The 13,804-nt window shown below is 44.2% G+C and overlaps 1 protein-coding gene across 2 annotated transcripts in view; it reads right to left on the bottom strand.

The window, feature by feature from the left end:
• DENND2A (DENN domain containing 2A) overlaps positions 1-13,223 on the bottom strand; it is a 79,708-nt gene extending 66,485 nt beyond the window's left edge. For both annotated transcript variants that reach the window (XM_074940114.1, XM_074940123.1), the window contains exon 1: positions 12,852-13,223. The gene's annotated coding sequence lies outside the window, so the exon portion shown is untranslated. The remainder of the gene's footprint in view (positions 1-12,851) is intronic.
• Positions 13,224-13,804: the final 581 nt, after the last annotated feature.

Here is a 13,804-nt window from a genome sequence, read left to right as displayed (position 1 = left end):
TGGGGGAGGCATTTACACTTGCTAACATGCAACTCAGTGCTCTGAATAACCCAACACTTCACTCCTAGAAGAAATCATATTTCTAGATGTTTAACCCTTGAAATGTGATGCACTTTTGAATGATTTACATGCCCCGGATCTTTTGATTTTTAGACCTTTTCAAAGTAAATCTCCAAGAACCGAAAAAGTGAGTGGAAATTTTTTCATCCCTTCTCAAGGTATGTGCTGGAGCATCTGTAGTATCTTATAAAGTTTTGTTGGGTTGATACTGGGTATTAAGATATGTGTTTATGAGTCCTAATGTTGCGCCGTGAAATTTGCAGTTTTGCTCCACAAAAATTGGCACTTTTTGCCATGAAAATAAAACCTCCAGCATTATGGCCCACCAAGCCTCCTGCATTGTTGCACTGTGAAAAAGACAGGTGCATTCTCCTCACTCTGCTCTTCTGTGTGGCTTTATGGCAATGGAATCTCAACAGCTTCACATCTGTGCAGTGGGAAACCTTTCAGCAAAAGATGCAGAGGGCATGTTATCCACCCCTTCCCCAAAGCAAGCTCAGCGTTTTTTTCTCTCTCAGTAGGACACTCTGATGGGTTGACTTAATCATTCACATGTGCAGGTCATACACAGTGCGAGCAAAATACCAGCACTATTAGCACATCTCGCCTGAACTGCTTGTGTTAACGTGGCTCATCAGCACAACCTTGGCAAAGAATCTCACAGGATATTAAGAGGAGGGCAACATTCCTGCATGTCTCTAGTGTGGAAATGCACACATGTGCGGATTCAACAAAGGACCTGAGCACATGCTTAAGTCCATCCTTATTCAGGAATTAACTGTAGCAGGTGCTTAACTTTAAGCACATGCTTAATTCCCATTGGTTTCCATAGGACTTAAGCCTGTGTTTAAAGTTCAGTACTTGATTATGTGCTTTCCTGAATTAGTGCTTTGCTAAATAGGAATGGACTTAAGTATATACTTAAAGTTAAACATGAGCTGAAGTGTTTTCCTGAATCAGTGCCATAGATCTGAATACTCTACTCCCCAAAGCACTTCACTGGCTATATTCCCAGACAAAACCAAGAAAAGCCTCAAGCCCACACACCTTAGTTATGCTTGCAAATATCTATTAATTTAACACAAAGTGATTAGAACACTGCTGGTATTTTAAAAGAGTCAAACATTTAACAGTCAGGAAAGCAGAACACTGCAGTTCAAATCTAAATGCCAGAGTCTGGAAATCCTCAATTAAGGTTCCAACGCCAGCCTTGTCTTGAACCCCTCAGAGTTGCAGGCTAGAACTAGAGCTGGGCAGAGAATGGGAATTCTACTTTGTAAAGGATTGTGAGATTTTAAAATTTAGCTTCATTCTGAACAGAGCAAAACCCAAAATATAGAAATTCGCTGTGAAGGAAAATTTTTAAAACAACATTTTCAGGTCATTCAAAATGTTTTGTTTTGACATTTTGATTTGATTTTGACTTCTTTGTGGGCGGTATTATATTAGTTATTTTTAAAAAAAGCTGGAATAGGATGTTTTAACATTGTCTGAGCTTCCCTCTCCCCCGCCACCCCCCACACGCCCTTTTATTTCCTCTAAATTAAATTCCAGCAACATTGACCTGAGCTTGCGAAACGTTTTGATTTTGACAGAACCACATATTCCAATGGAATATAGCTCCATCGAAGTTCCTGCAACCAACTCTAGCTAGAACACCACTTGAGTCCCAGTTCAGCAAGTACTTAAGCATGTGCTTAATTTTGAACATGTGAGTAATCCTATTGCCTCCAACTCAAACTTAAAGTTAAGCCCATGCTTAAGCGCTTTGTTGAATCTGAGCCTAGTTATGACATGAAAGGATTTGAGTCTTCCCTATACATGTGAATTACAACACAATCTTTTGCTTACATTTTTACAACTAGAACCTACAATCCTGACATTTGGGGAGGGTGAAGTGAGATGCGTCTTGCCTATAGTCACCCATGAGTGAACATTTTGGTCCTGGCTTAAATTTGATCTCTGAATTTTTATTTAAATATTGATACAGCATTTTAGTTGTCTGACTTTCAGATGTTCACTTTTAACCTTAAACTCCTCATTTCAGATTTTTAAATAATAAAACCTACAACCTTCTAATAATGTTCTTTAAAATAATATTTACATTAAATGTTAAATATAAAGCTTTAATAGAAGAAAGAAAGAAAGAAAGAAAGAAAGAAAGAAAGAAAGAAAGAAAGAAAGACAAACCTTCTGAAATACTATTTCTACATCTGCCTTAATCACTATTTTCTTGAAAAGCTCTTGAAAATTCTTGAAAATTCCATTGATTCATATATAAGGAGATGAGGATTTACATTAATAAACCACAATCCAACAGGCAGGCTAGGCATATGCTGAACTCCACACATCCATGGGGTTACTTGAATATGTAACATGCATGAGTAACATAAGCTACTTCTCTTCATTTTCAAGGCCCTTCATGACCTATCCCCACCCTACCTGTCATCTCTTATTCAGTATCAAAAAGTCAACTCCCACCTCAGATCAGCCCACAATGCCAGCTTCCACCATCCATTTGTTACATTTTCCATCAAGCATGTTTGTGCTTTCTCCAATGCTGCCCCTGATGCTTGGGAGAAGTTCCCCATAAACAGCCACAAAACCAATCAATCCTTCTTAAAACTCTCCTTCTCCATGAGCCTACAAAAAACATAACAATGGGTAGGCTGCTGGAGTGCTGAGATCACTGCCTGCCATGCTGACCAATACTGTGTCATCCTTTCCTTGTACTGCTCCGTTGATCTGCTGTATCCATCTGTTGTCTCATACTTGGATTGTAAGCTCTTTGGGGCAGAGACATTCTTTTTGTTCTGTGTTTGTCCAGTGCCCAGCACCATGGGGGCCTGTCCCCTGAGCAAGACTCCTAGGCGCTACAATAGTACAAATAATAAAAATAATGAGCCTTTGCAGAATTGAGGCCACAATGCACAGTCCAGGTCCTCTCTGAAGCCAATAAAAAGGCTCCCATTAATTTCAGTGGGAACTGCATCAGGTCCATGCTGAGCACTGACTGGAAATTCCTGTGTGGAGCCCTGACCCTGGTCAGGCAAAGATGGCTTGCCTGGGATGGGAAACAGATGGAAGCTTCATCGCAAACTCCATTGTAGAGTTTGGAAACTCTACCGTGCAGATGCTGCAATGGCAGCCCCATTCTTTCAGAACACTGTACGCTTCTGGTCCTGCAGATAGTACACACCTGAGTCAAACCTCAGGCTGATAACTGAAAGCTCAACAAATGCAACCTGCACCCTGGAGCAATGGTCTCCATACCACTTCCACACAGGAGTGCAGAAATGTCGCCATCAGGCTCAGAGAAACTATCCTACAGTGTTGTGGAAGTGTAGGGAGCAGGAACAGTTTAGCTAAATGCCCTAGGGCAAAATCCTAGTCTTATGAAAGGCTTGTCTACACTGGGAAATAACACTGGGTTATAACAGGTGTTAACTAACAACACAATATTAAGAGCAGGCAAGAACCACAACCAGAGGACATAGTTTTAAGTATGACTGTCCTTAAATGTGTAGAAGCATATTTAACATCACATTAGTATGGCCTGTGTTACAAGGAGGTAAGATAAACGTAGTGGCACCTTCTGACCTACAAATCTATTATGTCATTATAGTCAAACCCTAGATCTCACTGCAAATCTCAAATCCAGGCAGAGCAGACAGGATCTTGCTTTGTAAACTGTCACACCAAAACCCTGAACAATACTGAATTCACCTCCTTGTAATGATGAAGAGCTCAGTCAGCTGGCAGGCTCTGCGCTTGTGACCCCACGAAGACAATACTAATGTATCTGCTTTGCACCGAGCCATCCCTTCCACACTCACACTCACTACGGCCGATTCAAAAGAGAGTTGTGGTACTGTGGTAGTCACTGTAGGTGGGACTAATCTCTCCATTACAATGCATCAGCTCCGCTGCAGGTACTGCAACAAAGGCAACTGCTGTGAAGCAGCCCCCAGGAAGCGTACATTGTGATTGTGGGGAGGGAAACACCAGCCTTCTCTCACGAAGAGAAGCCATGAAGATGAGCCGGGCACTAGATCTTCAAAACAAGGGCAAACTTTTCAAACCTGGGTACCTAACGATAGGCGCTGAAATCTATATTAATGGTCCTATATGAGTGTGACCTGATTCTCAAAAGCGTTGAACACCCAGAGTTCCCGTTGACTTCCTGGGGATTCATGGGTGCTCGCTCAGCACTTCTGAAAACCAGGCCACTTTTATGTAGGTGTCCTTGTTTGGTTCTATGTTCCTAATTTTCGGCTCCCAGGTTTGTAACTTGGCCAAACAGTTCTATTTCCCCCTAACGAGCGGTGTTTCTTTTAGGGAACTGGGCTGCATAGCTACCAGCACCACTCCTGCTGCAGCCCCAGCCAGAAAACTGCCAACGCAGCACCAGCTGAGGGACCCAGCTGGCATCACTGAAGTTGGTGGGGGAGCCTGGCAGGGAGAGTGGGGCACCAGATCAGGCAGGAGGGGGACGGATTGCACTGTCAGCTGGTGAGTCACACGGTTGGGTTGCTGGTTGAAGAGCAGGAGATGGCATAGCAGGATGGTTGTGAGGGGAGGCCATGGCTGGGGGTGTATTTCTGACTGGTGGAGAGAGGAACCCTCTCCCTGTCTCTCCCAAGTCAGATTTCTAACTCTCTGTTTTTACTGGCTGTATCTACTCTGGTAAACAATAGATCATTAATTCACCTCTGGTTGCAGCTCCACCCAGTGTTAGTGACGGTGAAGTTATAGTGGAGACCATGGTAAAAATGTCTGACACTTGTCTACACTACATCTTCCACCAACGCTACTACCAGCAGTGCTAAACCCGTGCCAGTTTATAGGGCCCACTGTAGCCAGTGCAGACAAGGCCTCCAACAGCTTAATTTACAATTCCTGTTAGCCTCGTTTTGGCTTTTACTTTGGTTTTCCATCCCATATATTTAAAGAGCCAGCATCCCACACTGAACTTACCTGCTGCTGAAAGTGAGTTATTGTTGAAGGGGTATCTGAAGCCACTGACGTGAGAAAAGGCCCGTTGGAGAACTCTGGCGCAGCTGTTACTGTCTGATCTGTGCTTGGGTTTGAGGTTTTATTTTCACTTCCTCTGGTTCCTCTGCTTGTGGGCCTCTCTTTCCCTGCCCCCTCTCCCTTCCCCCCGCCAATCTCTCTCTGCTCGTGAGGAGAGAGTTTCCATCATGGCTGGCGTAGGGCCAGTGTGTGTACGCGTAAAGGCAGCAGTCAAGAAAAGCCATCTTCTGTTCCCTTTCATCACATAAACATTGCTGCTTCCCAGCGCATGAGAACAGAACGGAGCAAGGCCTTCCACAGCTGTTAGGAGAGCCTGAGAATCAGTTAGAGCGAGACCCGGCGCTAACCCCCTCAGTCTCCACTGAGCACAGCAGCTTGCCCACTGATTGCTGCTCCTCCTCTCTCCCCCTCCAACTGCTCCAATGTGCACACCCATTAAGGTGACCACACATCAAGGGTGAAAAATCGGGGCAAGGGGTGAGGGGTAGTAGGCACCTATATAAGACAAAGCCCCAAATATCGAGACTGTCCCTATAAAATCGGGACATCTGGTCACCCTAACACCCACATGCCTTAGCATCGTCCACCCCTTTGGGAGGTAATCACAGCATACACACATGCCACTATGGCAAAGGTCATGTTTTAACAGACCTTTTCAGGAACTAAAGACACTAGGTAACACTTGGGCCTGATTCGCAGTGTGAAGGGGCCTTGGTGTAAATGAGAATCAGGCTCTCGCTGTTTAATCCTTTCTCTTAACAAACTTAATCAGTCTAAAGTGAACTTCAGTGGTCATGCCACACTGCTGACTACTCTTTTAACTCCCCTGGTTGAAATTGGGCTGATTCTAGCCTGGCTTCCCTAACCTAAGAGCTTTTTATTTATTTTTTAAATGAGGATTGCATTACAACTGCCTCTATCTCAAATCCAAGGGATGCCATTTGTTTAAATTGCCCTAGAGTCCAAGTCCATTTTGTTATGGAAAATTATTTACGTCAGAAAGGATGAAACAGAGACTATCGAAAAATATTTCCTACCCTACAGGAAGGAGTGACACAGCATTTCAAACTTCCGGCATGAATCATTTCTGGTGTCCCTAACTTTGGGTCTTGGTCACACATGTTGTGTTCCACACTGGAGCCATGGTTGGTTGAGAGATGTGTATAGCTAAGCTCATGTTGGAGAAAGCTTGGGGATATCCCAGAGCACCACTGTTCTGGATGATGCACCAGGGTTCTCGCAGAGGAAAAGAATCCTTGTCTGCAACAGTCAGGGAAAGCATGCTAGAACCATGCTATACACACGGCTGTGGCCATTGTGGTTTCAGTCACAGTGCTGACAGGGCCTTGGATGGTTTGCCCTTGCATTAAATACCTGTCTAAATGACTTCATAGCTTGGCTGTCTCCCTATGAAGCTCTCAGTGAGACACACTTCAGAGGACGTTCTCAACCTGTTCCATACCGGACCCTCTCATATCTAGCTGGGATCTAACCAGAACCCCCTTCCTGTTTAGGAATATGGAAAGGGCAGGGAGTGTTGCCACCCTGACATAATGCCATGACCCCTCGGTTGAGAAACCAGGCTTTTACAGGAACAGACTATCCCTTTAATGCCACTAGCCACACATACCTGGGTCAGAATTTCCAAACTTAGGTGCCTAAATCTAGATCTGGGCACCTAAACAAAAAAGACCTGATTTCCAGAGGTGGCAATAACCCTCAGCTCCTGCTGAAGCCACTATTTAGATACTATGGCCACAGGCTCTACAGAAAAAACATGGATTGAATAGTGTGGTACACAAAAAGCCAATCGCTAGCGACTAGAATGAAACTGAACTCATTTGTACTTCTCTAGGCACAAGGAATAGCATGTAGATGAACCCAGTTTAATCCCAGCTGTCACTTCCAGCTATTTACATATACAGTTAGAACTATTTATATATGCAAAACAAACAAACAAGCAAACAAACAAAAAAATCCCACAAGCAAAACTCCATGTGTGCTGAACCAGTATGCCCTGACCCATTCACTCTCATTTTCTACGGGAAAAACACCACCTCTCCCTGGATCTCATTACGGACAAAGTAGTGCCCATCTTGTATCCTCCTAGTTTGGCAGCATCTAGTGAATATCGAGGCTGGTTTATTTTTCAGTTCATCAGAGTTGTGTAACAATAGGCTGACAAAGAGAGGAGAGAATGCCCAGCTCCTGAGGGTCGTCACCTCCCCAAGGGTAGACTTTCAGTCCTTAAGAAACTGACAAGCTGGTTAATGACAAATCTTATGGCAACTTTCACTCTTTAATGCAAACACCACCCCTTCTGAGCCCCCTCAAGCCAGCAATTGGGATTCCGTCAAAAGCTGTAACAACCACTAAAACTTAAATCCTTACACTAAGAAATGTTGTCCTGACGAGCTGATAGCCAGGCCCTGACTAGCTGAGAGCCCCTCTCAGCATCTGAATTAACCTGCTCCCATCACTGAATGAACTTGAAGAAACCTCCCAGCTAGATCCCCTCCCAACAGCCCTGGATTTCACAAAGGGTGGGATAAGGAGAATTATCTCCTCCCAGTTGGGCCTCCATCTGGCAGGGTGATGTTTTCCTTTTGTTCCACAACCATTCAGGAAAGACAGAAAGTGCCAACTGCTACAAAAGAAAAAACAGAAACCACACAAGCACATGGCAACATATCCACAGGGAGCCAAAGAGGGTGTGACATCCTTCAGGTTATTTCAAAATACCCCATCGTATCACCCATATTTAACCAGCTGGCTTTCTGGGCCCCAAATCAGATTGAAGTACTTCTTAGTTTGCAAACTCTTTGGGACAGGAATTATGTCTGCCTCTATGTTTGTACAGTGCCCAGCACAACGAGACCTCAGTTCTGATCTTCATAAATAAGTTATGTGCCATCATGGCCTGATTTTCAGAGTTCCTCACCCCCAGTTCCTATTGACTTCAGCTTGAGTTGGAAGTGTTCAGCACCTCCAAAAATCAGTGCCTTAAGTAATCTATGTTTATTCTCTATTTTTTAATACCAAAATCGTGGACTGACTAATGTGGCAGGCATGGTGGAAAGGTGAGAAGGAAGCTAGCATCATCCTCTGGGTCTCCCAGTGCATCTTATGTTGCCTATTCATTTAGGCTGTAAGTTCTTCAGAGAAGGAAACATATTTTCCTTTCCATATAGCATTGAGCATGCTGTCAACACTATACAGAGGATGCAATTGCCCCTCTCTTTTTAACAGAATAGTCAGCATCACACCATGCCCTGTATAGCCTGGGTATCCCAAAGCACTATACAGGGCCGTGAGCTAGATAGTTGTAATGACGCAGCTGTCGTTAGAATCTGTTTAACTGAGACAGAGAATGATGTTTGGGACACAGAGTTTATCCCTGACTTCACAAGCAGTCCCATGGGATCTTCAACAGCTACTACAAACAGGCAGAAAGGACCTTGTTTTAAGATCTCAGTTTGAAGAAGGCCATCTCTAACACGGCCTCGTCAGCACGGAGTGCGAAGCCAAGGACCAGTGTGAGATGTCAAAAAGTGCTACCGCTTGGGCTATAAACCTGCAGCTTAGTTCATTCCCTCTGTGGTCACTCTAGTGCTCTTTGTTCTCAGTTCTTATTCTTCAGTCCCTCTAAGAGCTGCCTGTTGTCTTGGGGATCTTTTGATTTCATCTCAGTTAAATACTTTCAGCTATTGAAAGACTAAACAATGATGATCAGGACCTACTGACATACCTAGATTTTGTATAATTTTTTAAATTCATTATTGCCAAGACCAGATGTGAAAACATAAATGATATAATGATGATGACAACTAAGATTACAATGAGAGGCTCTCAGTGTCAAGGGAAAATATTCCGCTCCGACACAGCTAAGCGCTGGTTTGACTTGGTGTTACTCAATTTCGTGTGGTTCAGAAATGCAGCCCGCAAGCTTTGTTAGAAAACTCTGTGCCAGAAGCATGTAGATCATTGTGCAGTAATGAACCACAGTCCATTCACAGATATTATCCCAGAATTATACACAACTGGATGAGAAGGTAAACACATGTTCCTGGGACCTTTGCATTCCTGTTGGAGCCCTCAGGATCCCCCTTCCATCTCTCCCCTACTCTCGGAGCCACCTGTCACCCTGCAAAGTGTAACGAGGCTGGTGAGAGCCGGGCTGGGACCTTCTATTTGTGGGCAGGCTATTGGTGTCAGGGAATTGAACCAGAGCTGCATAGCGCCAAGGCCATGCTGCCTTCCTCCCAGCTGAGGTCTCGCAGCCTAGATGCCTCTGTCTCAAGAGCCTAGCAACACCCCTGCGTTAATAGCGAGAGCTGCTACAGAGCCACAAGTTACTAAGCTTTGCCCAGGGTCAAGTACTGTCTCTAGACTCTGCCAACCTGACCAGCAATTAAACTGTGGTCTTGTGAAATGCCATGCAAAGTACTAACCACCAGGCCACCAAGCAAGGCCTATTTAGTGTTTATGATTAGGAGGTAAAAGAAGCCTGTAGTCTGTTCCCTTGTGCTACAAGTACTGGTGGGAAGATGCTGCTCCCAGCTATCAGACTCAGGTACTATGGTGATGAGCACGGTATAAATGCCTAGATTCTATTAAGGTTCTTGTATAGCACCCCTCCCTGTGGCATCTGGGCACCCCACAGCTTAGATTAACAGATAGAACCAGAAGGTCTGGGTCTGACAGGATGTGCCACCTCACAAATTTTGTTCCTCATAAAGCATTTCACAACATAAGAACAGAGGATCAAAGATAGCTGTCAATTCTCTCCCACTCCTCTCCCAGCTGTTGTTCCCACTGAGCCCTATGGCTAATTAATTAATGTTCATCATCTAAAGACACTATGACACAAAGGTGATTTGAGCCTCTCTTCTAAGGTCAGGTGAGTTCTCTCAGGGTCACCATCGAGGGTAGAAACCAGATGCCATGTTTACTGAGCCACTTAATATAGTTAGTGTTGATAGCTCCATCTATAGTAAATCAAATAAGGACATTTCAAGCAATCCAAGAAATAAAAAGCCAATCAAACTAAAAATTATGAGTGAAATCCTGACCCCATGAGGTAATTTTGCCATTGACTTCAATGGGGCCAGGATTCCATCCTAAGAATTAGCTCATTGAGCATTTTATTGTGATCATTGTGTTATTTTTTACAGTCAGATTAGTGCGAGACAAAGGCGCAGGATTGAAAGCACCAGAGAGTGAAGTCCCCTGTTTAGTAGGAAAAGACCATTGACAGCTGCCAAGCAAGCTCCCCACTTTGCCCTCAGCCCTGAAATAGGGGCAACCTCTAGGGGTTAGAAATTAAACTAGTTATGTGCCCATGTCTATTCAATCTTCCATGCCTGTGCCGAATGCCAGTCCAGTAGTGGGTTTTGCGACTAGACACTGGTCCACTGGGAACTGGACTGAGACTAGCAATTTATTTCACATAGGTCTCACTGAACGATAATGAAATAGCTACTATTGAGAGTCACAGCTTATCTGGGCTACATTCAAACCAGTGACCTACATGGGACTGGTTTTGGATCTCAATATTCTTTTGAAATTTGCTTTTGTTAAGAAAATGCTGAATTAAAAGTACACTGCAGACCGGTACAGAGCTAAGGAACTGACATAAACTGGGACTGGACGACAGGGGATGGATTATTTGAAATAGCCTGGTTCATTTCATTCCATCTGAACCATCTGGCACTGGTCTCTAGGATACTGGGCTAGATGGACCACTGGTCTGACCCAATATGGCTGTTCTTATGAGGGAATATGCTTACCACCTTTCTTTTCTGTCTCGTAAATCAGAAGCAAATATTTAGATCAAAAAAAATTGAGCAGACAAAAATTTCCTCTGAGTTTTTTGCATTTCTCTTCCCTCGGGTGATACTCAAAACCAGTTTGCACATTGCTGCTTTTACCTAATTTCTCAAGTCCCTCAGCTTTACCCCTTTAAATCACACCTTTATCTAAAATCTCCAGCCACGAGAAAGCAAAAGTCCTATTGTCTCTTTCCTGTATATCAGCAGAAATTAAAACAACTTTTCCTTGTACTAAGAACAAAAAAACCCAACAATGTTGTTTCCTTGCAAAGAGAAAAGGAGTACCTGTGGCACCTTAGAGACTACCCAATTTATTTGAGCATAAGCTTTTGTGAGCTACAGCTCACTTCATCGGATGCATACTGTGGAAAATACAGAAGATGTTTTTATACACACAAACCATGAAAAAATGGGTGTTTATCACTTGCAAAGAGTTTGCTTTGACTCCAGAATGGGTCTTAAAGCAGCAGAGTGAAGATCAGCCATCATTACAACACACAGCCCAGCAACGTTTTTTATTTCTTTTCTATTTATCACTGCTTTCCCCCCTATAATTTAGAGGAAAAATGTGCCTGTCAGTTTTTCCACTTGGGAACGTGCTGCTGGAAATGTAAAAGCATTATAAAGGCAATGGAATACTTACAATTTCTCCATCCAAGGGAGACTAACTGTCATTGAGCTGGGGAAATTGTTTTCATTATTATTATTTACTTCTCCATTGTCAGGAATTCTAATGATGGTCTGTTATGAAGGAGAGTGTGCTTTTGAAGTGTGATGGGAAAGACAGCAACATTACACAATCTTTTCATCCAACACCCCCCCACCGCCCCTAAGTGGTTTTGATATTTTGCTTTGCTTTCAACCTGGACTTTCAAAATGATTTAGGGAACAGTCTGTTCCTCTTTGCTGCAACACCAATTCTTTTACAATTGATAACTGTGTTGAAATGTTTGGGAGACTTGTCCCCCTTTCACACACACAAACACCGAGTTGCTGTAACTGATGGACTTCCACTGAGTTGCTCCTGATTTACATAGGCGCAAGCAACAAGAAAATCAGCCTCACAGACCTTTGCTCCCTTCCAAAATTAATCATCTTTCCTCACAGCCTCCACCCCATTCCTGCAGTGCAGTGTGTGAAATCAGTCAGTTCTCTAGATAGCTGCGCTTTCCAGATAATTAATTCTTTGGGCTGAGGGTAGGGGGAAATGGAGAGAACTTTAACCATTTATGTTTCATTGCTGGGAAAAAATAAATAAACCAAGAGGCTAATGCAAATACTTCTCCCAGCCAAATCAAAGGGTCGAGTTAGAGACGTGTATGTGTACGTGCATATATCATTAGCCTTATGTTGCAGTGACATTAAACAGCTCCAGCCCCGCTAGACTGAGCCTCCATCTGGCTCCTTAAAACATTAAATGATCCCTAAAAAGGAAAGAAAACTCTTATGTGTAAGTCTGCGGCACGATCTACATTCCTGGGAGCCCTGCACGGCAACTATAGGTGGAAAAGAGAGTGGTGAGATGGGGGGCTGCTTTACTCTCTGCATTACTGATCCCCCACAAACTACCTGTGAGCAAGACCCTGGGCTCTGGCTGTTGACCCCTTTTTGTTAGCATTGTTGCATTTTCTCCCTTAAAAAAAAAAAAAAAAAGGGCACTGCAATCTGTTTTGTCAATGACCAGTTGGACCAATTGGAGCTAATTACAATATTCCCTCCTCCCCACACCCTGATCAATGCAGCTGCTTTGACAAGTTTGTTCCAAAGCTCCAACGCCATGCGCAGAATGGATCCCCAAACTGCTCCCCCTCTATCTCACCATCCTCTCCCCACACCAGGCCCTTCCTCCCCATCCCCTCTCTTTCCCCTTCCCCACCCCAAAGCCTAATTTCAGAGGAGTTTTGTCACTGGCATCCCCAGTCCTACCTTTCTCAGTGGCAGTAGCTGGGCTGCAGCTCGTTTACCTTCAGTTCTCATTTTGGGGAACTCCAGTTCCAGCCTGGCAGCAGCAGCAGCAGCAACATCTGGATGCATGGCTCCCTGGCTCGCCCCCTCTTTTGTTAGCAGAGTTACTTACAATCCACTCTAAAGGATTTTTCCTTTCACTCGAAAGCCCCACGTTCCCGCTCCATACAGATCAGTTTCCATTCTCAACCACTCCCCAGTCACAAGCAGGAGAGCGGTTTCTTGCACAGAGCCTTTTCCTGCCCCTGTTGGCTTTTGTGGAGCTTATTTCCCCTAGATTCTTCTGTTACTTTCCCCCCTCTTTCCTGATTTTGTGACTATCTCTTCAAGCTCATGACGTTAATTCCACCCCTTCCCCCTCCTGTGACTTTCTTCCCACCCTTCCCTAGCCTGACCCATCCTGACTCCTTTCCAGTGAGCTAATCTGCAGCTGGCTGAAGAACAGGCCCCATTACCATGGAAACCCATGTCCCTGAATACTTGACTGACTTGGGGAAACTACAGTAAACAGGACCTTCTGCTGGACACTTTTCTTTTTTGGAGGGGGTGTGGGGGGGTGCATTAACTCCTTCTGTGCTGCTGCCTTTTAAAATGCTTTCTCGCCTCTGTGAATTGGCCCCTAAAGTCCCAGGAGCTTTTGAGCTCACCAAAAGCTCCCTAGCAAAACAGACTCTCTCCTTTGCTGATCTAAAGGGTCACCCTTATAAAATCAGTAATAGTTGGTACTTGGTTAGTGCCTTTTCTCCAAGGACCTCAAGGCAATTTACAAACAGTAATTAACAAATAGCACTGCTCTGCCAGCCTCCTGGACATGGGATTTGGGGGAGTTCTGCCCAGCACGGTATGGCAAGATTGGGCCCCAAGATTTCCACCAGCATTTTAGGGCACCGTTCTCCAAAACACTACAGCTCACA

Source organism: Natator depressus, chromosome 1 (assembly GCF_965152275.1).
Source record: "Natator depressus isolate rNatDep1 chromosome 1, rNatDep2.hap1, whole genome shotgun sequence".
NCBI classification, from domain to species: Eukaryota; Metazoa; Chordata; order Testudines; family Cheloniidae; genus Natator; species Natator depressus.
Note: the sequence above shows the minus strand (reverse complement) of the source record. Positions and strands in the feature narration are given on the sequence as shown.